Genomic DNA, 27,403 nt, shown 5'->3' on the forward strand with positions numbered 1-27,403 from the left:
GAAGTTGGTGGTGTCCTTTCGAAAAGGAGCCCCATCTGCATGAGACGCGCGGCGGCGAGGCGAGTCAATTTCAAAGTGCCGCGGCCGCCCGCATGCTAATGGAGTACTGAATATGCATTTCAGCGCTTCATTGGTAAACTTTGAAATGGCCATTTGCGTGGCCATTTCGAAGTTTGGGGCACGTGTAGACGTAGCCATGGAGTGTGTTATTTGTCTGGCTCATGTACACAAAATCATTCCCCTCCCTCCTTTCACACCTATCCCAAGAACATTCAAAGATTGCCCCAATGGCTGCAATTCAGGGATATACAAATAGCTCACAAATAGCTTTAAGCAAAGGACAGTTCTACTGACTTCAATCAAAATACACATGTGCTGTGAATTTGAAACACACTCAACTATGATTAACAGTGTGCCCTTGTAACCAAGAATGCTAATGTCATATTGGGGTGCATTAGTAGGGGTATTGCTAGTAGATCTAGGAAAGCAATTATTCTCTTTTATTCAGCACTAGCAAGGCCACATCTGGAGTATTAAGTCCAATTCTGTCTGCCTCCCTTTTACCAAAAGGATATGGATAGATAAGAGAGAGTCCAGCAGAAGGCAACAGAAATGCGTAGGGTAATGGAGCGTGTGATTTATGAAGAGAGGCTGATGGATTTGGGCTTGCTTAGTCTACAGAAGAGACAAGTGAGTGGGAATTTGAAAGCAGCCTTCAGTTTCCTGAACAGGGGTTCTAATGAAGATGGTGAGACTCTTTTCTCAGTGGTGACAGATGACAGAATAAGGAGAATGGTTTCAAGTTACAGTGTGGGAAGTCTACTTTGGATATTAGAAGAAAAGCTATTGCATTAGGAAGGTGGTGAAGCATTGGAATGATTTATTGAGGGAGCTGGTGGAATTTCCATTCCTAGAAGTTTTTATGTCCCAGCTTGATAAAGGCTTCTCTGGGATGATTTAGTTAAGATTGCTCCTGCTTTTAGCAGGAGGTTGGATTTGATGACCTACTGAGGTCTCTTCCAACACCATTATTCTGTGATTCTACCCAAGTCTAAATGGATAAATTGCAGTATAAATAAATACATGCTGTTTATATATACATACATACATATGCATTGACAACAGAAATGGCTAAATCTGCTGCATTGTTATACAGTCAGAAGAGGGTTTAGCTGTAGGTCTTTAAGTTTTCTATGTGTATTGTATCGGTCTGTCCATGTAGGTATTTAAAGTGGTAAAGTTGCCAAGCATAATTATATATATAATTTTCCTTGGCAGCTTGACCACTGTAAATACCTACATGGACAGACTGGTACAATGCACATAAAAACTTAAAGACCTACAGCTAAACCCTCTTCTGACTGTATAACAATGCAGCAGATTTAGCCATTTCTGTTGTCAATATAAATCAAGAAAGGAAAGCTTCACTGGGTGAGACACTTTACCACCTCAACACTAATGCAGAAACACAACATTGAAATCCTACACAGTACTAAAATGTATAGGACAGGGATGTCATTATTTTATAAAGTACAGTACCAACAAACAACAGACATAATACTTTTAAATTATTTATTGAACATGAAATCAAACTGTTGTCCCTTCTTGTATATTTATTTGAGCTAGAAATGGTTCTGGCATTTATGTCAAAGTCAACATTTAAAAATTTAGCCACACTTGTGACTTTTGGATGCCCATAATGACACAATTTCAAGGGGTCTGATTTTCTCTGTGTGAATGTGTTGCATTTTCTGCGAATCAGGTCTCCTCAATGTCTCCATATGGATGACCACAAATGGAAGCATTTCAGATCTGTCAATTTTGAAAACCTGGGCTATTGTTGAGTGTCTTAGAACTTTTTGAACTTGCCATGAGAAAGAGGAGAAGAGTTGTCTGGGAGAAAAACAAAGGAAAATGTAAGAAACACAATGAAAAATCAGCATGTGCCTGAAGGAAACTCATAAATACATAATCAGAAGAGACCATTGAGATTATCTAATCTGATCTATATTGACAGAAATGTGAATTGTTTGACTAGTTAGTTCCTAAAAATGTTCAAGATTCCATATTACCAAACTTAGCCAAACTTACTGTCCCAAAAATCAGTATAATAAAAAAGAGACATATAAGCCTTCATGACATAACCAGGGGCCAACCCATACTAATAGATATTTTTATCAGCCTTGCCCTACAACCTGGGGAGACTTAAAATGCCCTTCTGAAAGAGCTCCCACCTCAGCTGCTCACAAAGTCTGCATCTATGCTACAGCTCCCTTTCAAAAGGGTGGATTTTGAAACAGAACATTGAAAGACGGCCTTTTGAAATGGAGTGTCTACACAGGCAAACAAGGATGGAAGGTTCAACCATCCCTTTTGAATGGTCCCCACCACACTTTCCAAAGAGAGCGTCCAAATGTCCCAAGGTGGTCTTTCGAAAGCACAGGAGCAGGAAGTGCCATGGACAGGGTCGCATGGCAGATGAGCCCTTCCAGGGCCACCACCTACCATCCCTTTAAAGGCCCCCCCACACCAAGCCTTGTTCTGCACACCCTGAGGGCCAGCTACCTGTTCCCAGGCACACAGACTTATGGAGAGCAGAGGAGGCACCCTGGGACCCCATGGACCCTGAGCAGCTCCATATCCCCCTCAAGCCTGTGGCGGGAACTCTAGCCATGGTCCTGGCCACCATACACCAGCAGCTCAAGATGGTCTCCCTACTAGCCACCCTCCTGAAGGCCATCCACAGTGCGACATCCCATGTGCCCCCCCCTTGTTGCCTGCTGATAGTGGGGCTTCCCCACAAGCAGTGACTGGTGGGATCAGCTGGTGCTGAAGGACTGAGGCAATGGCCGGTGGCTACAGAACTTCAGAATGACCCGGGGACATTCTTGGAGCTGTGCCACTGGCTTGCCCAGCCCTCCAGGACCATGACACTCACCTGAGGCTGGCGTTCCAGCTCCTGAAAAGGGTCGCCATCACCCTCTGGAAACTGGCCACCCTGGACAATCATCGATCCATCAGCCACCAGTTTGGGGTGGGCAGGTCCACCACTGAGGCCATCCTCAATGAGATAAGCGATGCCTGTGTCACATCACCATGGCATGCAGGGACCAGTTGGCACCCCAACAAGGGGCACCATCGGGGAATGGGGGGGCAGCCCCCACTGGGGCCAGGGACAGCAATGGGGCCAGGGACAGGGATGGGGTCCCCATGGAGGCCTCCCCTGCAGGGGTCGGGGTGGGGCCAGGGATGAGGATGGGTGGGTACACTGCACCCTACCAAACACTCATGAGCCTGTCCCCCCCACACCCTGCAGGTTGTCTGAGCCATCAACAGGTTCCTCCTGCAACTGCTGATCCATGTTGGGGACCTAGATGATGCCATCTGGGGGTTTGACAAGTTGGGCTTCCTGAACTGCTTTGGGGACCTGGACGGCATGCACTTTACCATCCATGCCCCAGAGCATAGATTGGGGCCTAAGTAAATGGCAAGGGCTACCACTCAGAGGTCCTGCAAATGCTCATTGATGTTAATGGTCACTTCTAGGACATCTGCATGGGCTGGTCCGGCTGCACCCATGATGCCAGGGTATTCTTGAACTTGGGCTGGGCTGTAGCATGGCCGAGGGGACCTTCATCCTGCAGCCACAGCTCCCTATCAGGGACATCCCAATGACACTCTACATCATGGCAGATGCAACCTACCCCCTTTAGGTCTGGCTGATGAGGCCGTACACAGGACACTCGCAGCCTAGCCAGGACGTTTTTAATGAGTGGCTGAACCAGGACCAAAATACAGTTGAGCAGGCATTTGGCCTCTTGAAGGGGTTCTTCTGATGCCTCCTCACCAGACTGAAGGTGGGCCTCCACAGTATCCTGGCAGTGCTTGGGGCCTGCTGCACCCTGCACAACTTGGTGGTGGCAAAGCATGAACTGTTCTTGCAGTGGTGGGCCGTCAAGGCAGGGTGCAGGTATAAGCAGCCCCCTGCCACCCCTTGCCACCAGGTTCAGCAGTATGGGGTGTGGGTATGGGAAACCCTATGCCAGGCCTTCAAGTGGGGACTTCAGTAACCCCCGCCCCCAGACACACATCCCTCTCCCACCCCCACACATGCACAGGGGACTCAGGTTAAACCAAACAATAAAGTCTTTAATTTCACCTTCCACCATCTGTGCCTGCACCAACTGTAGGGAATTATATATTGGGAGGGGGAGTGCAAATGGTGGGGGGAGGGGGGAACTATATACAGGGAGGAAACTGCAAATGGTAGGTTTGGGGGGAAGTATATACAGGGGGGTTGCAGTCCCAGGTGCACATCTACTGAGTCCTGGGGGGGGCAAAGGTTGGGGGAGGGGGCTGTATCCATCAATGGGGGTTGAGTGCCAGGATCCCCATCGTCTGTGCCCTTCCCCCCCTATGTCTAGGGGCCCCATTGTGGCTGAGCCAGGACTGGTGGCATGGGAAGGTGGGGGTTCAGCTGGGGAGGGACCCCTGCAGGTTCCCTGGGGTAAGCATGGAGGGAGCAGGGGGTGGGGGATATGGTGCCTTCCTGGCCACCTCTGACCATCAATATACAGGCCAGCAGTATGAGGCTGGCCAGGGGCAGGTGGGTTGGGACCACAGCAGAGATATCGGGCTTGTGGGGGGGTGGTTCACTGTGGGGGATGGGGTGGGAGGGGGAACTGAGGAGGGGGAGGTTGGTGATGGGGAGGCTGACTGACGAACTGGGAGGAGGGAGGTGGGAGGGTAGCTGGGTGATGGGGGGGATGGGAGATGGTGGGATGGAAGGGGTGGGTGTGGGAGTGGCTTGCAAGGGGACACTGGCTGGAGCCAGGTGGTCCACCACAGCCTGGGTCAGGGCATCAAGATTCTCTGCAACCCAGTCCCCAACCTGCTGCTCCATGGCGAGTCACTCCTGCAGCAAGCTGGTAAGGTCTTATAGGCCTGTGGTGTGGCCAGAGTCCCCCACCGCCTCCTCCCCACCCTGTGGTGCCATCAGATGGCCCAGTCGTGGCTGCGCACAGTCCCAGCTCAGGGCCTAGGCTGCTCTCACTCGCCCTCGGTGGTGGGTCTGGTCTGGGGCTGCAGGACCTGTGGAAATAGAAGAGGAGAGGAGAATGGGTCATTAGTCCCAGATGCAGGACCCCATGTCCCCAACACAGCTCCTCCCATCCTGGGTGCCCTGCCTATGTCCCAGGGTTCCCCACATGGGTGCCAGGGGCCCAGACTCCCCCTCGCTGCCCCCTGGTCTCTTCACAGCTTGCCAGCCCACGGTGCTGTCCTGGCCACATGGTGCTGAGTGCCATGCGTCAGCCCCCTGGGGCCTGGGGAACGTAGACATCTGGGGTCCACATACATCAGGGCTGGTGGCCATGTGGAAGGCCAGTGGTCATCCTGAGAGAGAGCCAATGCCCCTTTCCCAGGCCCTGGGGCAGCTGGCATGCATGCCACCCAGCTGTGGGTCCTTCTGAGAAGTTGAGCAAGGCACAGGTGGATGGGGCCTGGCTGGATGGCCCAGTCAGGATGTCAACAACTATGGCTTCCTTGCTTGAGCCTTTGTCTTTGCTGGTGGGGTCGAGTCGCTGTGCTGTCCATTGCTGTGTGTGCCTGGTTCTGGCTGCTGGTCCCAGGCACTCCTCACCCTCAATCGCTGTCTCCAGCTCAGTGTCAGCCTCAACTGTATCAGCATGAAGACTGGGGTTCCGGCCTCCTTCGGCCCCAGGAAGCAGTGGAGCTACTTATAGTAGTGGCAGCTTGTGGGAGCTGCCCCCGGCCATCCAGCCACACCCTGGGCCTTGCAATAATCCTGCCAGAGCTCTTTCACCTTCAAATGGACCTGGTCTGGGATGCAGGTGGGGTGGCCCTGACTGATTAGTGCCTTTGACAACCATTTGAAGGCCACAGCATTGTGATGCCAGACCCTGGCGTGGTGGAGGATCTCCTCATCCTTCCATAGGGAGAAGAGGTCCTGGAACTTGGCCTTCATCCAGGAGGAGGCCTGGCACTTTGGGGCCTGGCTTGCCTCCTGCAAGGATTCCCCACTGTCCATGGGGGGACCTGGGGTGGAAGCGGGTCTGGTTGGCTGGTCATGGGGCCCGGGAGGGGCATGGGCTGGCTGGGGTGCCATCGCAGGGAGCAGGCTGTACAGCAAGCTGGGATCCCTGCTGCCTGCATGCTCCCAGCATCCTGCCTGTGGCTTGTGGGAGCCTGCATCTTTAAACATGGTCAGATGCTGGGTCCATAGAGCTCTGCTTATCCTGAGAGCAGCGCCGCTGCCTGTCAGCTGATTGCCTCCATTGAGGACTCCCTCTTTTGAAATAGTCATGTGCACTTGCTTTCTTTCAAAATAATCTTTTGAATTGGGCCACTCTTCCGACTGCAGGAATGGAGGACCAACTTCCATGGAACTCCCCGTTCTTTCAATATTACTTTCGAAAGATCACAGGGTGTGTGTAGATTCTCTGTGAGTTATTTCGAAAGAAGGCCATCTTCCGACCTCAATTTTGAATATACTTGCTAGTGTAGATGCAGCCAAAGAGTCTTCCAGCACAGAAGCCACATCATGAATGACTCTCACCTGCCTAGTTTATATTGTAGGGTGACCCCAACATATTCCTAGCTTCAGGATTATGCTATACTGCCCAGCCTCTCCTGAACAATACACACTTATATAAACTTTGCCAGAAAGTTCAGTTCAAACTCATTGTATTAGTAAAACAAAAAAGCAAATTTATTAACTATAGAGAAATAACTTCTAAGTGAGTAAAGGTATTGCAGTCTACAACTCAGAGATGGTTCCCAGTAAAATAAAGAAAAAAACAACTTTTGCCTAACAACACACTGTGTTAAATTCAAAGAAAGGTTTTCTGAGCACATTCTTTAGTGGATTAAAAGCCCAAAATTTAGGTCAGGAACACTTCCCCAGTTCAACACTGATTCCTGTGTCTGTCCTTCATGCTCTGTGGGTCTAATGGACAGAGAGAAAGGAGAGTGCTCTTGAGGTATCCCACCTTTCTTTTCATACTCCTCTCCACCTTTTGAGAAGCATCTCTAGCTGGAAGCATGACAACAGACAGTATATGGAAAGAGAACTACTTTCCTGAAATGTAGATTTTTTTGTCTTTTCCTTCTTTCCAGAAAACAAATGGCCTGATAGCAGTGATAGCTGAATGGCCTTGTTTACACGTGGCTGAGGAGTTAGCTTCCCTTTGTCCCCGAGGAACAGCTTTTGGTTACTTTCCAAACTTGGAATATAAGAGAACAATGTGGAAAATGAATGTTTGAGTGAGACAAAAAGAAAGCCTTGAGGGCCCAGGAAAGCAACATCAATTTCACACTAAACAGGCAAGTGCATGCCAGGCCGAGGTAGAAGTGCAATGTAAAACAAGGACTCTAAGTAACCAGTGGTGGACTGAGAAGGTGTGAGATACTCACAAAGATTGGCTGCCCCAAAAAATCACTTTCATTCTAAGGCTGCTTCACAAAAAAACATGACTGTCACAGTGTTGAGCAACAACAGATCCCAAAGTGACCCATTTGAGGTGAAAATGGGAGTCCCTTTCACCTTATTGATGGCAAGCTTCCAGATGGTGTGAAGTTTGTCTATAGAATGAACAGGAAGCTTTTCAGTCTTAGGAAACTGAAGGCTAAAAGCAAGACTGCCACAACCTCAATCATGGAGCTCTAGTACACTGATGATAATATGGTTGTTGCACTTTCTCCCACAGCCCTTCAGACCATCTTAACTGTCTTCACTGAAGCACACAAGAATCTTGGCCTCACACTGAACATCAAAAAACAAACGAGATATATTCTGTCACAACCTACTTCATGGAAACAAATCCTCTGAGAGTGTTCCCAGTGCACAAAAGGTGTGCTGCAAAGACATGCACTTTAGCTAATAGTATTTATAATTCCCTTTACATATTACAAACTTTTTATATCACTAAAACTTTAAATTAAATCAGGAGTTTATGCCAGATTTGCCCTTGGTACCTCCCTATGCTTTTCCATATCTTATTTTGAACACTACATTCCAAGCGTTGATGAGCCATGAAAATACTCCCTAACTGTACTTGATACAAAATATTCACACATCTTTGCTTTGACAAGGTTCCAATTTTCTAATGGCAAATTAACTTCAGCTTTTCAAACTGTTGTGGTATGTTTGACATGTGTGAACAGAAATGTAGGATGAATATGATATGCTGCTGAATGTAATATCAAGATATAATATGTATTTATGGATTTTATAGTATGCCTGGCATATATGTATCAGATAACATCAGCAGTATAACAACAGAAATAGTTAGCTGACAAGGAAGAACAAAGAGTGTGTAAATCATTTAAGATGCTCGCAGGAAAAGTAAATAATTAAGTAATTAATAAAATCAAATAATGACAAACTGTTAAGTGGAAAAGTGTTAAGAAAGATAAAGAAGCAGACATCAGAAAGCTACAATAGATAACAAAGACAAAAGGGTGAGATACAGAATCTGCAGCAGCTTTGAGATGTGACAACAATCAATCAATCAATTGAAAGGAAAAATAACTGTAAACATGGGAGAATGGTGAAGACTCAGGTTTACATTTTCCAGGAGCATGGGAGGAAAGAGAAAAATCAGGATCAAAACTACCTAGTGGTCAAGAAATCAAAATATCTAAAGTTTTGCAAAATCTGGGGTTATATGGGAGCCAGCAGATATTAAATATTATTGAAGAACCACTAAATGGCTATTCTCTAATATCTTTCTACATCTGGTGAGAAGTGGTTTATTAAGTAATAAACTATTCTGTTAACATGTCAAAGGGTGTGGAGCAGATCAGACTCCAAACTCATGACACTGATTTAGCAACATATGGAAATACTGAACAGTTTAGTCAGGAACAGAATAGGAAAATATCTGAAAATGTGTGATTAACTCTGTTGTAACTTTTCTCTACTGGGTTTCAGTGTGGTATAATAAAGGATAGCACTTGTTGCCAAAATATCAAAGGTCTCAGGCTGTGATCCAGCAGAACTTTCCTAATGTAAATGCTGCTTATTTGTGAAAGCAGTTCCATTGACTTGGTGTAGCACTACTACCTGTGAGTAGGATTATCATGGAGGTACTTTGGTTTGAAATTTTTGAAATGGTCTGGACTTTCAACCCTATCAATTGTAGGGAGATGCACCTAATGTTACGTTCACGCTTGATTATTTTACTGTAACGTATGGTTTCTCCATTAAATTTTCTTAATTCTCAAAACATTGAAAAATCATTATACAAAAAACTTAATGTTATTGTATGTATTGTTTGGTATCTTGTTGCTTTCTTTCTGGAGAATATGAATAAATTCCAAATTAAATAAGTAGTCAATGGATTTACACGCATAAATGAACCTTGGCAATCAAAGGTAGTGTTTTTCAGCATTTAAAAAGAGATCTCAGATAGAAATGATTAAGTCCAATTCTGATGTACACAGGTAAAGTCTGTTATGCATCCAGAAGCAAGCCTCCTAGTTTGAGGCAATAAACTCATGCTGGTGAGGCTTGAGCTAGTACACAAAAACAACGTGTAGAGGTTGCAGCTCAGGAGCTGACGCCAAGATGGATGGGCTGAGAGCCCAAGCTCCAGCCTGAACTACAGCATCAGAGCAACAACTACACAACTATTTTCGGAGCAGAAGCACAAGACTGTGCACAATGGGTAGTATAGGCATATCCTCAGTCATGTTGATTTAGCAGTTGACTGACTTCAATGAGAACACTCTCAGAATATATTTTAAGGGTGCATGACAAATATTTCTACTGGATGAAGGAAGATCCATAGATCTAATTCTAAACTATGGTGCTTTATTCAAAGGAAGAAAATGGTTGGGCACCATCAGGATATGTGAAAATAGACTCCAAACGTAAAAATTGATAGCTAGATGTTGATATTTTATATATTCAGATGTCAATTCTTATATAGTGTAAGGCAAAAAATTGCAACTTCAGTACACTGCTATCACTGAATTCAACAGTTTTAAAAAGTACTTTAATAGTTTAAAACTAGATTGGGGAAGCACTAGAAAATGTAGATTTGGAGCAATTCTTCATTAGCCTGTGGGAGATGGACTAGATAGCCCAACATCCATTACTACGTGAAATCACTAAAATACGAAGAATGACCAGGAGCTGGCAATACTGAATTAATATTGATAATCATGTCTATCTACTGCCAAGGCTAGCTTTCTACAGTCATTTACAACAAAAAGTAAGTTCATCCTCTCTGATAGTTACTGTCACTCTGGTCACAAGTTATTTTGTTTCTACTGCTTAATACTACATCTTGAACCTCTCTAGTCCAGTACCATCAGGACCTGACTGGTACAGATTGAGAGAATTTGCCATAAAATGGGAGGTCAGTATTGTCTGTCAGTATCACCCACACTTCCTCTGCTTACTGGTCTCATAGAAGACATAACAACACAGAAAACTGAGAACCAGGACTTGGGGCCATTAAAAAAAAAACAAAAAAAACCTTATGAGACCACAGAAAACTGGGCCACACCCATTACAAGTAGTCATTTTGCTAACTAAAATCATGCTGGACTATGGATGTTGCTGGACAAGAGAAGTTCAACATGTACTTTATTTTTCCCTCACTGGCTTATGTAGTGTGAGCCCTTAAATGATCCTGTTGCTCTACAAGCATGAGCATCAATGAAGTAGTTAAATTTGATTCAGACTGACTGAAGCTAATACCTTTAAGTAAAATAAATGACATACCCCTAAGTTAAAATAAACTGCTCATGAAATGCTGGGATTTTAATTGACATGCTAGCTTTTTCTCTCAGTTTTTTCATGGCTATGATTTTTGACGCCCATCTTTTTTTCTGTATTTTTTCCCCCAGTCAATTGCCACCCCTATGCATAAGTATAGATTCTCTTTGGATGTCTTCACTGTTCACAGTTTAAAGTTTTCTACCTTAAAGCTTAGAATATTATTATATTAAATCACTTCACTACTGTTACATGTGTGTACACCTTCTCTTTCACCTTATGTTATACATCAATACATTAACTGCCCCCCCCAATGCATAACTGAAATTTGCAGAGATCTCTCTGATATGATCTTTTCTTTCTCACAGATCATTTCTTGAGTAAGAAAAGTGAGGTTTTCAGGAGAATTCCAGAATAGTTTCTTAACTAATACAGTGATTGGCCCAATCACATTTAAGACTTTTAAGTAGATGTGTCTACTCCCTGGTTTATAATAAGCAACTGAACTTTTCGTGATTACATGGCATAAACTTAAGCACTAGTGTCTTGCAATTGTCCTAGGAGTGCATCAAATTGCAATGTTATTTTCAAATACTATGAGGAATACAGAAATACAGTGAAGATAGTATAAATAGTTATTAGTCAGTGACCATTGTTCATAGATTGAAAGAAAATCCCAGAATATTACTTAAAAACTCAAAACAGTTCTTTTTTCCTAAGGTCAACAAAAGGACAGTTCAGACTCTGAGGCTCTGAGCTGGGCCTAACCAGCTAGCAGCTCTATAAGAAGGCAGCCCCAGCGAACCCTGTCAGCAGTGAACAGGAGCAGCTAACAGAGAGTTTGCCTGGCAGTTCGCCTTCAGGAGGAGCCACATACCTGTTTTCACCCTTCTTATATGGTGTTTCTCTTGTGCCCTTCAAGGCGTCACTAGAAACAAGTAAGGGATCTTTGAAAAAGGAAAAAATGGAGAGTGATATGGCTGTTGAGAGGTCTGTTGTTGTGACCTGCATGTCATGTGCCGTGTTTGTCTTTCTCCCAAACGATAGAAAGGAGGATTTTCTCTGTACCAAGTGTAAGCTGGTAGCCATTTTAGAAGAGAAGGTTAAAGGACTTGAGGCACAAATATAAACCCTCAGAGAGGGAGAAGACTTTCTGGATTGAAGGCAACAGGTGATACTGCAGGAACAGCAGGCTACCCAAAACAAGGAGGAGAACTGGAAGCATGTTACCTCCAGGAGGAGAAAACCAGTTCCAGTCACTCCAATTCCAGTGGAGTTAAGTAACCGCTTTGAACCTCTCTCCACAGGTGATACAGTAGAAATAATTGGGTCTGATACTTCCCAGGAATTGTATCTGAAAGAGTCCCCACAGTTTAGAAGGCATGAGATGCACAGTCCTAGGGATGGGAGTTCTATGACCACCGCCCCTAAGAGAAAAAGACAAGTGGTGGTGGTTGGGAACTCCCTTCTAAGAGGGACAGAGGTATCCATCTGCTGCCTGGACCTAGAATCCCAGCAAGTTTGCTGCTTGCCTGGAGCTAGAATTCGGGATATTATAGAGTCGCTGCCAAAAATTCTTCAACCGGTAGACTATTACCCCTTCCTTTTACTTCACGTAGGAAGCAATGATAAAGCCAAGAACAACTTTGATGAGATCACGGCAGACTATGTAACCCTCGGGAGAAAGATCAAGGAATACGGAGCACAGGTGGTCTTCTTGTCTATCCTCCCTGTGGAAGGAAGGGGTCCTCAGAGGGATCCTCAAATCACAGAGGTGAATGCATGGTTGCATAGGTGGTGTAGCAGGGAAGGATTTGGTTTCTTTGACCATGAGATTCTGTTTCGTGAACAGGGATTGCTGAGAAGAGACGGGATCCACCTCACTAAAAGAGGAAAGAGCATCTTTGCAGGCAGGCTTGTAAACCTAGTGAGGAGGGCTTTAAACTAGGTTTGTCAGGGGAAGGTGACACAAGCCTGGAGGTAAGTGGGGACGGAGGAGGGAACAATCAAGTGGGTTTCCTGGGTGAAGAGGAGAAAGTGGGCCAATCATCCCCTTTTCTAAGATGCTTGTACACTAATGCCAGAAGCCTGGGGAGCAAACAGGAAGAATTAGAGGCCCTGGCACAGTCACACAAGTATGAGGTGGTTGGAATAACAGACACTTGGTGGGACGATTTGCATAACTGGAGCACGGTCATGGACGGTTATAAATTGTTTAGGAAGGACAGACAGGGGAGAAAAGGAGGAGGAGTTTCACTCTATGGCTATGTTTATACGAGCCCCAAACTTCGAAATGGTCATGCAAATGGCCATTTCGAAGTTTAGTAATGAAGCACTGAAATGCATATTCAGTGCTTCATTAGCATGTGGGCGGCTGCGGCACTTCAAAATTGACCCGCCTCGCTGCCGTCGCACGTCTCGTCCCAATGGGGCTCCTTTTCGAAAGGACCCCGCCTACTTCGAAGTCCCCTTATTCCCATGAGCTGATGGGAATAAGGGGACTTCAAAGTAGGCGGGGTCCTTTAGAAAAGGAGCCCCATCGGGATGAGATGTGCGGCGGCGAGGCACATCAATTTCGAAGTGCCACGGCCCCCCGCATGCTAATGAAGCACTGAATATGCATTTCAGCGCTTCATTACTAAACTTCAAAATGGCCATTTGCATGGCCATTTCGAAGTTTGGGGCTCGTGTAGACACGGCCTATGTGAGGGAGTGGTATGATTGCTCAGAGCTCCAGTATGAGGAAGGAGAAAATCCAGTTGAGTGTCTTTGGGTTAAGCTTAGAGGTGGAAGTAACAGAGGTGATGCTGTAGTTGGTGTCTGTTATAGGCTGCCAGATCAAGGAGAGGAGATAGATGAGGCTTTCTTCAGGCAGCTTAGTGAAGCTTCCAAATCACAGGCCATTGTTCTCATGGGAGACTTTAATCATCCAGATATTTGTTGGGAGACAAATACAGCAGCACGCAGACAATCCAGGACATTTTTGGAAACTATTGGGGATAACTTCTTGGTACAAGTGCTGAAGGAACCAACCAGGGGCCATGTGCAACTTGACCTGTTGCTCACAAACAGGGAAGAACTAGTAGAAGAAATAGAAGTGTGGGGGAACCTGGGCTGCGGTGACCATGAGATCGTTCATTTCAGGATCCGGACAAAAGGAAGAAGGGTGAGCAGTAACATACAGACCCTTGATTTCAGAAGAGCAGACTTTGACTCCCTAAGAGACCAGATGAGCAGGATCCCTTGGGAAACGAAGATGAAGGGGAAAAGAGTTGAAGAGAACTGGAAGTATTTTAAAGAAGTCTTACCGAAGGCACAGGAACAAACAATCCCGTTGTGTAGTAAGAAATGCAAACATGGTAGGCAACCAGCTTGGCTTAACAGGGAAATTCTTTGTCAGTTTAAATTCAAAAAGGATGCATACAAGAAATGGAAACGAGGACAGTTGACTAAGGAGGAGTATAAACATACGGCTGAAGAATGCCGCGCAGTAATCAGGAAAGCGAAAGCACAATTGGAACTGCAGCTGGCAAGGGATGTAAAGAGTAACAAGAAGGGTTTCTACAGGCATGTGAACAATAAACAGGTTATCAGAGAAGGTGTGGGGCCATTACTGGATGAGGGAGGTAACCTAGTGACAGATGATGCAGGAAAAGCTGAAGTACTCAATGCTTTTTTTGCCTCAGTCTTCACGGACAACGTCAACTTCCCAATGATGGTCCTAGATGATGCAGTACGGGAAGGTGGAGAGCTGCCATCTGTGGGGAAGGAACAAGTTCTGACCTATCTAGAAAAACTAGATGTGCACAAGTCCATGGGTCTGGACTTAATGCACCGCAGGGTACTGAGGGAATTGGCAGAGGTCATTGCTGAAACTTTGGCCATTATCCTTGAAGACTCTTGGAAATCAGGGGAGATACTGGATGACTGGAAGAAGGCAAACTTAGTGCCCATCTTTAAAAAAGGAAAGAAGGACAATCCAGGGAACTACAGACACGTCAGCCTTACCTCAATCCCTGGGAAAATAATGGAGGGAATCCTCAAGGAATCCATTTTGAAGCACTTGGAAGAGGGGAAAGTGATCAAAAGTAGGCAACATGGATTCACCAGGGGCAAGTCCTGCCTCACCAATCTGATCAGCTTCTATGATGACGTAACATGCTCTGTGGACATGAGGAAGTCAGTGGATGTGATATACCTTGACTTCAGCAAAGCTTTTGATATGGTCTCCCACAACATTCTTGTCCGTAAGTTAAGGAAATATGGACTAGATCCTTGGACTATAAGATGGATAGAAAGCTGGCTTGATGGTCAGGCCCAACGGGTGGTGGTCAATGGCTCAATATCTGGATGGCAGTCTGTTTCAAGTGGAGTGCCGCAAGTCTCGGTTCTGGGGACGGTGTTATTCAACATCTTTATTAATGACTTGGACGAGGGACTGGGTTGTACCCTCAGCAAGTTTGCAGATGACACAAAACTAGGGGGAGAGGTAGATATGTTGGAGGGTAGAAAGAGAATCCAGAGGGACCTGGATAAATTGGAGGACTGGGCCAAAAGAAATCTGATGCGGTTCAATAAGGAGAAGTGTAGAGTCCTGCACATGGGGCGGAAGAATCCCAAACATTGTTACAGGCTGGGGACCGACGATGGAAAGGGACCTAGGGGTTATGGTGGATGAAAGGCTGGATTTGAGTAAACAGTGTGCCCTCGTAGCCAAGAAAGCTAACGGCATACTGGGGTGCATTAGGAGGAGCATTTCAAGCAGATCTAGGGAAGTAGTTATTCCTCTTTATTCGGCACTGGTGAGGCCACATCTGGAATATTGTGTCCAGTTTTGGGCCCCCCAGTATAAAAAGGATGTGGATTTGTTGGAGCAGGTTCAGCGAAGGGCAACAAAAATGATTAAGGGTCTGGAGCACAAGACCTATGAGGATAGGCTGAGGGATCTGGGCTTGTTTAGTTTTCAGAAGAGAAGACTTAGAGGTGATTTAATAGCAACCTTCAACTTCCTGAAAGGGAGCTCTAAAGAGGAGGGTGAGAAATTGTTCTCAGTGGTGTCTGATGGCAGAACAAGGAGTAATGGTTAAAAGTTGAAGAGGGAAAGGTATAGGTTAGATATTAGGAAAAACTTCTTCACCAGGCGGGTGGTGAAGCGTTGGAATGAGTTGCCTAGAGACGTGGTGGATTCTCCATCCCTTGAGGTTTTTAAGTCCCAGCTTGTCAAGGTCCTGGCTGGGATGACTTAGTAGGGGTTGCTCCTGCTTGAAGCAGGGGGCTGGACTACAGGACCTCCTAAGGTCCCTTCCAGCCCTATGATTCTGTGATTCTGTGACTGTGTCTCCTGATAGCTATGAGGCTTCTGACCTTTTCTGTTAGGATCAGGAACATTAAAATTCTTTAACTTACCTCCCCATGTCTCTTTTACAGGAATAAACTGCCAGGCTACATGATATAGTTCTGTAGTAAGGCTTTTCTGTTTCAGTGCTGTATCACATAAGATGCAATTTTTGGAGACTGATTAAACAGAGACTCATGTAATATGACAATTTATTCCTTTAGATGAGACACAAGAGTTTATGTTTCTGATTATCCTGATTTTACCCTTATGGAAAAGGGCAAGTTACCCATTCCTACATAACACAGTAACTAATTCTATGAAATTATGATATTTTAATGAGATGCTGTTTGTGGAAGATTCCCCATATGCATTCAACAAGAACTCTGTTAGATCTTTGCATTGCACCTAAACCAGTGATGTGCACCACTTTGACGCTAAGGAGCTTCAGTTGGCTTAGGAATTTGCCTACTAGAAATTTAACCATGTTTATTATAGTTCTCATTGTTTCTAAATAAATGTGATGTTTGTTCATCATGTATTCATGTGTCTATATTTAATTTATATGGCCAAACGCAATAGTGGAGTGCATCTGACTGCTAAATTACTGTCAGTAGTATTGTGTTGTACCATTATTTGTGCCTATAACAAACCATTAGATCTGCTTATACATAATCCTGCACTCTTGTGAAGTTCCACTGATTTCCAAATATATGATATATCCCATATTTGGTTATGCTCTGTCTGATCCAGTCCTTTGTTTCTCCTTAACAAAGATATCTGGCTAAATGATTGCAAATACATGTTCTATCTACTGGGAGTGCAGCCTTGCTGTGCTTTAAGAATATATACATTTCAGTATTTTATTTTTGCTTCCTACTTGATAGAGTGAGGATTAATTAATACTTGAATGTAAGAAGCTCTCCATGTCATAGAAAATAACATTATAATTATATCTATCAGGCTTTTCATAACAGTAGGGCATTTGTTTTTTTAAACTATAAAATGGAATATAAAGCTCCAATCCTTTCCGGTGTTTCTGTGTATCTACAACACCATGTACTGCAGATCAAAAACTAAATGCTCTCACGCTGTTCTGTCTGAACACACAAATTTTTCAGTGCCAGCTTTATCTTTGAGGAATGATTTTTTGAGACAACATAATTTAGGATATTAATGGTTTTATATTCACATGCATGCAAATCTAATATTATTAACTACCCAAGTTATAACTGAAATATTTTTTACGGATGAAAAACCCATATGCATTTATTCAAAGTTTTGTTATTGAATCTCTTTAGTATTATTGTCAGATTTTTAAAAAAAACATATGTTGCGAATGAATATTTAACTGGGTATAGAAATTGAAGTCAAGTTAAGACTTCTGTTAATACCATCAGAGCTGGATGTAATGATAACAAAATATAACTGCATATTTTAAGTGACCTATTTCAAAATTCTCTTGCAATACTGTAACTTATTCATGCTCTGTCTTATTTGTGTATACAATAGATGTAATGTTAGTATCAGATCTCATGAAATTTAACCTTCAAAACTAGCAACCAAAAATGTATAGATGTATTTGAGCTACCTTACTTAAAATGTTTGTTCAGAGCTGTATTTAGATTATGGTTCTCATGTTTTTAAGGCTTAGTTAATTTCAAGCAAAGCCTATTAATAAGAGACCAAATACTCTGGTCAAATACAACACATTTGTTGCATCATTATTCATATCAAGAGTCAAATTACCAAATCTTCAAAAAAAAAAAGACTGAAACAATTAATTTATGTAAGCCAAGCACAATGACACAGAAGTAGAATGCTGGCCTCAACACTATAGTTTGTAGGACTACCAGCACTCAATTATGCATAATGGCAAGATGCAGAAGCTGCTTGTGCAGAAGTAAAAATAACCATGGAAACAGTGCTATTATTCTGTGTTGAGGGTACTTACAATGGTAAGCTAAGAAACACATTAATGTAGAAATGTGATAGTAAAGCCAAGGTTGTTATTATTTGGAGACTCTAACTATGGGGATTCAATTTAAAAGGTAGATGGTTTTGGTGGCTTTAACAAATCACTTTTTATTTTAAATTTTCACCTTTTATTTTCACTTATATAGAATTTTCCTGTGAATGTAGTGCCTGTGCAGTAGACTGCCAGAAGCCCTAGTGTTGCAACAGACACATGAGTAGATCTGTGGCCTCACATTAATGTCCATTTACTACGATGGACATATGTGAGCATGGTGATCTGTCCATATGTTTATTTATTTTCACAGACTTGGGGTCACTGATATCCCCATTGCAAGAATATATGCTATCCAAGTGTTAATGGTTCTCCATATTGTTCTGTGTAGATACATCAATCCTGAACAGAAGTTTCTACCTTGTGGTTTAAGGTAAAGATATGCTTTTCAAGCTCATCCTGCTCATGTTTTGAATGATGAAATTCAAGAGTAATTAAAAGTGCCATACTACTCAATATTCTCTCATTCGCTCAAGACTCAGTCTGCTGCTCCCTGTCCTCAGACAATGCTATATCTTTGTCCCTTCAGAACCCTCTATCTGAAATTACCTCTAACTGGGGAGTATCTTTGTCCTGTTGCAGCTCCCAACACCATCACCTCCCTTTGCTCTGAAATTCCTGCTGCTCACTATTTTTTCCTCAGTCTTGCCCAACTATTTTTTCACATCACCCCAACCATCTCCTTGAAGGGCTTTCACTCTTTTATGCTGGAAGAAATGGAGAAAATATCTTCTAGTCCCTTTCAAGACTCCTGTTGGCCATACTGTTGGAGTGAGAAGCTATGGAGACTTTGACCTGACTGTCAGACACTGAAAGTAACAGTCATATCTTGGATTCCATAGAATAGCTCATTATTGTCAGCAGAATTTCTAGAATGGTAAAAAGGAGCCATGTGAGTAGTAAAATCTGTTTTTACCTTTTCACAGAGCATAACCTGCTCTGATAAGAATGCTCAGTGCCTACGGTATTTATGTTAGAGAACCCTGTACATGTGACAAATGATGTAAGCTATATTCAAATAAATCTTTTGCAAAAGGTAAGTGGAAATTAATACTTAGTTTTGCAGTTTATTTCTCTTTTGTTCATCTCAGATGTTTACTGGCAAGCAGCTTGTTTAAGCTACCAAATGTTTTGGACATAATGGCTACGTCTACACGTGCCCCAAACTTCGAAATGGCCATGCAAATGGCCATTTCGAAGTTTACTAATGAAGCGCTGAAATGCATATTCAGCGCTTCATCAGCATGCGGGCGGCAGCAGCGGTTCGAAATTGACGTGCCTTGCCGCCGCACCGCACGTCCAGACGGGGCTCCTTTTCGAAAGGGCCCCACCTACTTCGAACTCCCCTTATTCCCATGAGCTCACGGGAATAAGGGGACTTCGAAGAAGGTGGCGTGCTTTCGAAAAGGAGCCCCGTCTGGACGTGCCGCGCGGCGGCAAGGCGCATTAATTTTGAACCGCTGCTGCCGCCCGCATGCTGATGAAGCGCTGAATATGCATTTCAGCGCTTCATTAGTAAACTTCGAAATGGCCATTTGCATGGCCATTTCGAAGTTTGGGGCACGTGTAGACACAGCCAAAGAGTGACAAGATTTGCAGCTTCTGTAAAATCAGACAACTGCATATAATTACAGCAGAAACGGAAGAAGAAAGCCAGGTACATAGTTTGCTTCCTATTAAGATCAGATTGTGCTTGGCACCTGTATATTAATGAAGAATACTTTAATTAGTATGGTGTAAAATTGTTTTGAAAAGAACAGTCAAACTATTTTGAAGTGTATGAAAATGTAGCGTTTCAGATTATTATCTGGATATGATCTCTAGAGTGAAACTATCCTTACCATTGCATTGCAATCATCCAAGGCCTTAGGGATCAGGAGAGGAAGAAGTATAGACCCAATTGGTTAATTAACTGGGAAATCTTACTATCTCAATTAGGTATATTTGTACAGAAGAATCACATTATAACTTTGATTCCTAGACAAATTATAAGGAATAAAATTGCACAGCATAGATTGCGTACTAGGTCATTGGTTACTTCGGTTGAAGGTAAACAAGCTATCATAAACTGTATATAGCCTGAAACTCTCTAATCTGGAATTCTCAGATGTCAACATCCATAATCCAGCATGATTCTAGTTAGCCAGACATTCATTTACCATGGGTGTGGTCAAGTGTCCCGTGGTCCCACAGTGTATGTTTACAACCATCTGTGGTGGCTTTCAGTGTTCTGTTCTGTTATTTACCTCTAATTTATACCCAAATGTCTTCTAAGAGCCCAGTAAGCATCACTAGTGTTGGTAATGTTGCTGTATAATACTGACCTTCCATAAATTGGCAAATTCTCTGATTTTGCACTAGTCAGGGCCTGAGGATGCCACATTAGAGAGGTTCAACTTGTACATAAGTTTATTTCACAAGTACAAATGTAGATTTACTTATGAGGTGTACATATATGTTTTCTACTAGCTACTGTGATGAAGAGATGTGAGATGATTTACTCACTTTCCAAAATAAAAGTCTAAACATTTATTGAATCCCAAATAATGATCTTCATAATATGATTTAAGGATTTAAATTTTCTTGGTGACATTCTGTCCAACTTTAAATAAATGGTACCTTGGCCATTTATACCAGTAAGATTAGGATTTCACCCCATCTGCAATGCTTTAAGGAGCTAAACTGATTGAAATTTCATTCCATACATTTTTATTATCACAGTGATTCCAAACAGCTGGAGAGACTAAAATACACTATGAATTCATGCCAGGCACACCTATCACACTCTGAAATAATAAGAGCAATAATCTGATTTGGGCATGAGTTCCCTGACTAACATGGAGTATGAGTTTTGAAGGGTGGCATCAGTTAACTGTCAAATATGGTTCTCTGTTTATTCAGTCTTGGGAAAGATTCTCTTATTACAAAAAATAAAGCTGCAAGACTGAAGAAAATTGATGTAATTTTTCTTTCGATAACATGAGAAATATTGGATCAATTTTATATTTGTTACAAATAAAAATACTGACAGTATCTACATTCCCTGTATAATCCACTCAATTACAATACAGAAACAACATTCTCCAAAGAGCATCACAAAATACACATGATAGGCCTTATTCAACATTGCAGTTTCATGTCAGTGTGTCTCAGTTGGCACCTGTGGAATTATACTGGCATACCTGTGTAGGAACAACTGTGAATCCGGGACAAATGTTACTAAATGATACATTTTGCATTTAGATCTCTGATATAACTTGAATACTCCCAGTGACTGCACTGTAGGGGTGTTGAAAAGCATGTTATTCCAGTAAAGTTTGATATTAACTTCTACTTTTATATATATACATATATATATAGGGCTTATCTGCCTTTTTCTGAGGAACTAATATAATAAAGTAAATGTGCAGCAGGCAAGATTTTCTGACGTGTCATATTCCATAACATCTGAGTAAATTGTGCTGGAGGCAGAAATTGTCAGAAAGAAGGTTTTTCAGCGAAAAACTTTTGATAAGAGAGACAATTTTTTTTTTATTTTAAATTCTTCTGGGGTCTCATGGAAAAATAATATTTAAGAAGTCTGCAAAGTATCAACAGAAAACTTACAGCTACTTCTAGCTGAAGTGATGGGTGAACTGGTTCAGGGGAAAGGCATAAAACAAAAACCCATCAACATTCTCCCACTTCTACAGGCCAACTTGAATGAATATTTTTTTGGTCTAAAACTTTTTCCTTTTTTCTTCCATCTCCATGTTCTAAAATCCTACAATAAACACTGTCTTGATAAAATGCACAGACCAATTAGGAAGTCTCAAGAGTGTCACCATAAATATCAGACAACATACAAATCTGCAGAATTTGCTTCAAAACAAGCACAAAACCACACCTTGTGAGATTTGCCTATTGTTAAGAGATACTTGTATGTTAATAGTATTGAGCGTACTATCTCAGTCAATTATATAGATACAATGCTTTTACAAAGATCATTGTTTTAGCCCATTGTTTGATAGACACACTTTTCTCCACATCTTTCCACTTGGGCCACATATACACTTGCCCCTTCCTTTTAGAAGGGGCATGGTAATGAGCCACATCTGCAGATGCTAATGAGGTGCTGCTGTGAATATGCAGCACCTCATTAGCGCAATGATGACCTAGCATGCAGTTTGAAAGTTTGAATCACACACCACCCATGTAGACAGGGGCCTTTTGAAAGGACCCCAAGACTTCAAAAGCCCCTTCTTCCTAAAACCAAATGCCCAGACTGCCAGCCAGACTGCCCAGCTCTCTGTCAACAGAATAGCTATCTGGAAGCTCTGCAAACAGGGTAGCCTAGTGAACTAGAATGCCTCTGTGTCAACAGAGGGCCCCCTGGAGCATCTACACTATTTGTTTGTCAACAGAATCTCTTGACAGAGGCTCTATGCCTCATATGGTCAAGACAGAACTCTGCCAGGAAAACTGCTGCATTCTGTTGACAAATTCTCAGCATACGAGACCTCAAATGCATACTTACAAGACCATAAATTCTCAACAGAACACATTAGTAGAGTGGATGCTCCCTAGTTATGTCGACAGAAGGCCTGATCTAGCTTCCGTGTTCTATATTGGTGTAGCACCAAGCATAATGGAATCCTGATCCATCACCCAGGCTCCGAGGTGTACAGTAATACAACTAATTTATAACAGTAAATCTTGTACTCACTATGACAGGGATAGAAAATTTATTATATTCCAGTCCTTCTTTGATTTGGAAGATAGACAACGTACAGTAAACCCTTGGTTTAATGGACTAATGGGGGGAAGGGGTGTCCATTAATGCTGAAAGTCCATTACATCTGAATGGTTACACTGTATGATGATGCACTGACCTTCCCAGATCATCACTCACTCCTGTCCTCTGCCCCATCTCTTCCCTTCTGCTGTCCTGCCCTATTCTTCCCCTCATAGCTCCATCTCCCTCTCCCAATTACCAGAAGAGGGGCTGCATGATGGCCAGGCTCCTTCCACCTCCTGCAGTTCTCAGCACTGAGGCTCCTCCAGGCCCCAGTTCCAAGCCGCCCACGCAAAGTTAGAGCATGGCCACCCCCAGCTGGGGAGCGGGCAGCAACCTCCAACACCATGGCTGCTGCTCAGCTCCATTGTAGGCAGTGGTGGCCAGGCTCCAACATGCTCCACGCACACAGGACTGGGGAGGAGAGCTCCTGCACCACCTGGCCCCAGCCACTCTAGCAGCTTCTTTAGCCCTGGCAGTGGCTCTGGTGAGTCTCTGGCATCTATTTGGGGTCATGGAGGGGCTGACAGGCAGCATCCATTATTTCCAAAGTCCATTGTAACTGGGTCCATTAAATCAAAGATTTACTGTATATTTACCCATGGATATTCAAACTCTAGAAAATATGTAACTCCATTTATAAGTAATATGCATCCAAAAGCTTTTTTTTTTCTCATCAACTCCCAGTCCATGCTAGTTTTATCTGGAGTTAATTTGAGAGTAAAGTAGGAGTAATACAGAAGGCATGTAAAATATGCACATGGCTTCATCCTGACACCACTGGAGTTAATGGGAGTTCTCACATTCGTTCAATAGTAGACGCATCAGGCCTTAGACTTTTAAGACAAATATTATTCAAAACTAATGAGACATGGTATATAACACCTACATTTTTTGTGAATGGAAATTGCCTCCTTTAGAAACTTACAACAGCGGCAAGGATACCAAAAGAGAACAGTGGAGGAGTTAAAATATGGCTGCAATAAATAATGTATTTTATGAACTCACAAATTATTTTTTTTTCAGAATTTGTTTGAATTTTCATCATGCAGACAACTTAACAAAAGGATTTTTTTTTTAACGTTTGTCAAAATTTGTTCCTGAATGTCAGGAAAGATAGGTAATTTCCCACAGTTACTTTAATTTAATTTGTATAGGCCAGAGTAAAAGAATAGTACAATAATAAACCCTGAGTTAAATATAGATATCTGTCTGTTTTCCTGAAAGTGATAAGTCTCCCAAAATATTTTTAAAGACAGTTATTTATAGTCATTAAGGATGTGAAAGGAGAGAGACACCTCCTTCCAAGACTTGAAAATGGAAGGTTCTGTCGATGTTCGTCAAAGGCTTGCCACCGATGCTAAGGACCAAGGAACAGTGTAACTGAAAACAGGAAATTTTAAAACAATGACTGGAACTTCTAGGTTTCACACAAGACCATAAGTGGAGAACATCTTCAGGGAAGTGCTGAATTCTGGGTATTCAGGCAAATTGGGACTGAAAAGTCTCATGTTTTTTTCCATATAGCATTTGAGCCACTTTCTCTCTTGCAAAAAGGAGCTCAGAAGTAAGGGTTGCCAATAGCATGGAAGGATTCTACATCTACAGTGTTAAGGATGGTATTAAAAACTACACGGAAAAGAGAAGTTGTTCCAGATCCATACTTTCACTAGTTCTTCTTTCTGTCTCGACAATAAAGATGATTTTTTTTGTCAAAAATGAAAAAAGAGTTATTTTCTCAGAAAAGTGTATGTTTCCTGTTACAAAATGAACCGCTCAATACATGCAAGTTGATTTGTTAGAGCTTGAATGAAAGTGGAAGTAGATGTGTTATATTGCCAAAACTCCAGATCTGTATGGATGGTGCACTCATGGAGTTGGGAGTTTGTGAGTCAGATAATATTTTCATTTAAACCAGTGTAAGGTAATCATGTTTGAGCCTTGTCATTCTCCCTCTGTGTACTCCCATCCTTTTAACAGAGAGGCAGCCATGTTAGTCTGTATCTGCAAAAACAACAAGAAGTCCTGTGGCACCTTATAGACTAAGACTACATCTACATTAGAGTTTTGTTGACAAAACCCCAGTTTTGTCAACAAAACTCCTGGCATGTCCACACTAATAATGCATTCTATTGACAGTAACTTCACAGAACGCGGCACTTTTGGTGACAGATTTCTCCTTCTCCCCAGTGAGGCAAAACACATTTCTCAACAGAATCTGTTGACAAAAACGCCACATGGAAACTCCAGGGGACCCTACGTTGACAGAGAGGACTTCCGGGTGACCGGACAGCACTGTCTGCTGTGCTTCCTGTTGGTCATTCTCTCAAGAGAGCAGCCAGGAAGTCTGGACACTCTCTGTTGACAGAGTGGATCGACAGACTGATCCCCTTTGATGTGTGGCCTCAATCTATTGGCAGAAGTTTTCTCAGAAGATATCTTCTGACAGCAACATGGGGTGACAGATCACTGTAGTGTAGATGTAGCCTAACACATTTATTGGAGCATAAGATTTCATAGGCAAAAAGCCACTTTGTCAGATGCACCCATCCTTTTGTAGCTAAGTTGGGCATATTGAGTAGTAAAAAAAATCATGGGGTGAGCAACCCTTGTGCAATTCATTCGAGCATATGTAGAAACCATTGCTCCATGATATAGATTTCTTTCTTGCCACAAAAACAAAAATAAAAAACCGAAACCAGAAAACAAAACAAAACTAAAAAGAAAATCCCGTAGCATTTTAAAGGTTAACAATTTTATCTATCATCTAAATGTGTCTAACAAATAAAAGTGTTAGACTTTAAGGGCTACAGAAATGTTTGCTTGTTTGTTTGTTTGTTTGTTAAGCTACAAACTAGCATGGCTATCCATCTGAGACTATTTCTTGCCAGAAGTTGAAAAAGTGAAATGGTAGTATATGAAATCAGCAGCAAAGTGTCTAAACAGGTCAGATTTTGCTATCAGTTAACCCAGGGTATACATGGATTAGTTCTGCTGAAGTCAATGAAGAAGATATTTCTAAATATGACTTCAGGGTTACTATGCTGAGGATCTCACTCAGTGCATTTACTTTGAATTTACATAAGTGTAATTGAGGAAAGAAGCTGACTTGTGATCAGACCCATAGCGCAGAAACATGAATGACACAGTATCAAAAAGTAGCTGATTTCTCAGTTCTTTAAGAAGATCTCGTTCCTATGTTGTTGTTTTTTTTAACCCATCATTTAGTTTATTAGGATAAAACTTAACTTTATTCTCAGGCCAACAATACTCTGTACAAAGCTCAAACCAGTATCAGGGTAAATTAATCAATTTTGTTCTAAGATAAGACAACAGTGAGAAAAGGAAGTTAAATACTATTTACATAGAAAAATTAAAAATCACTTGTAATAGAGCAACTGAAGCATTGACCCAGGATTCTGAAGTTTAATTATTTACAAACATAAACATAATTTGTTTCAATGAATATTCCAAATGCATTTTGAGTTGATTGAATGTGGTATGCAATAGTAGCCAATTGAATCCTTATAACTGTTGTTTGAAAGTAATTAAGTTTACTGTGGAATTCCTTGTTAATAAATAAAGGAAATATGACAAAGAATACTAATGTGACTTGGGAAGTAAGTACCACCGTTAACTATTCTGCAACCATTGCATCATAGACTATTATGTTCTGTAGCATTTTTTTCTTCTTGTGAATATCTAGAAACAGATCGTCGTTTTCTCGGATATATTCATTATTCAAATTTACTCATTTAATTTCTTGTCAAGAGTTAGCTCTGAATATTCAATAGCTGATATTCAAAATTCAAGTTATGTTGATTAGTTGTAATTGGTCATATGAATCATGTATTAGTTGTTTGCTAAATGATAGGGGCAAACTCTTATAGTGTGCGATGCTCAATGCACGCAAAGAGAGAGCAAGGAAACAAAATTAAGGAATCTACTTTATATTTTAGAAAACTTGTCTATTTGATCAAGAACTGCTCCTGAATGGTAAGACATAGACCACCAACTTCAGTATACAGCTTTCTCTCAGCATACCTTAAACCAGCATAAGGGTTTGGTGGTGCCAGGAAGATACGGTGTGCCTGCACTGGGACTGATGATCATAAAACCAAACAAAAAAGAGACTGAAATACCATATCAAGTAGAGTCCTCAAAACTGACACAACTGAGTGAATGTTGAAAGGGACTGAACCAAGATGAGCCAGAAAATTGGGATGAACCTGGAATAGGATTTGTTCTCAATAAACCTTACAGAAAAGCAATAAAATGCAGAAATTTGGAGTAGTGCTCTGTTTTGGCAAAGCTAAATTAATGCTTAAGGTTTGAAAACTAGCAGAAAATATTATTCGGATAAAGAAAAAAAAATTATATTTGGTGAAATTCCCACTTTAAAATGTACTAAAAAATTAAATGGAAAAAAATAAGAATCTCATTTCTTAGGAAATCCAAAATACGAATTAATTTCATAAAAATATAACTGTATTTTTGAAAAACACTGTTGTTTGAATA

Source organism: Carettochelys insculpta, chromosome 3, assembly GCF_033958435.1.
Source record: "Carettochelys insculpta isolate YL-2023 chromosome 3, ASM3395843v1, whole genome shotgun sequence".
Lineage (NCBI taxonomy): Eukaryota > Metazoa > Chordata > Testudines > Carettochelyidae > Carettochelys > Carettochelys insculpta.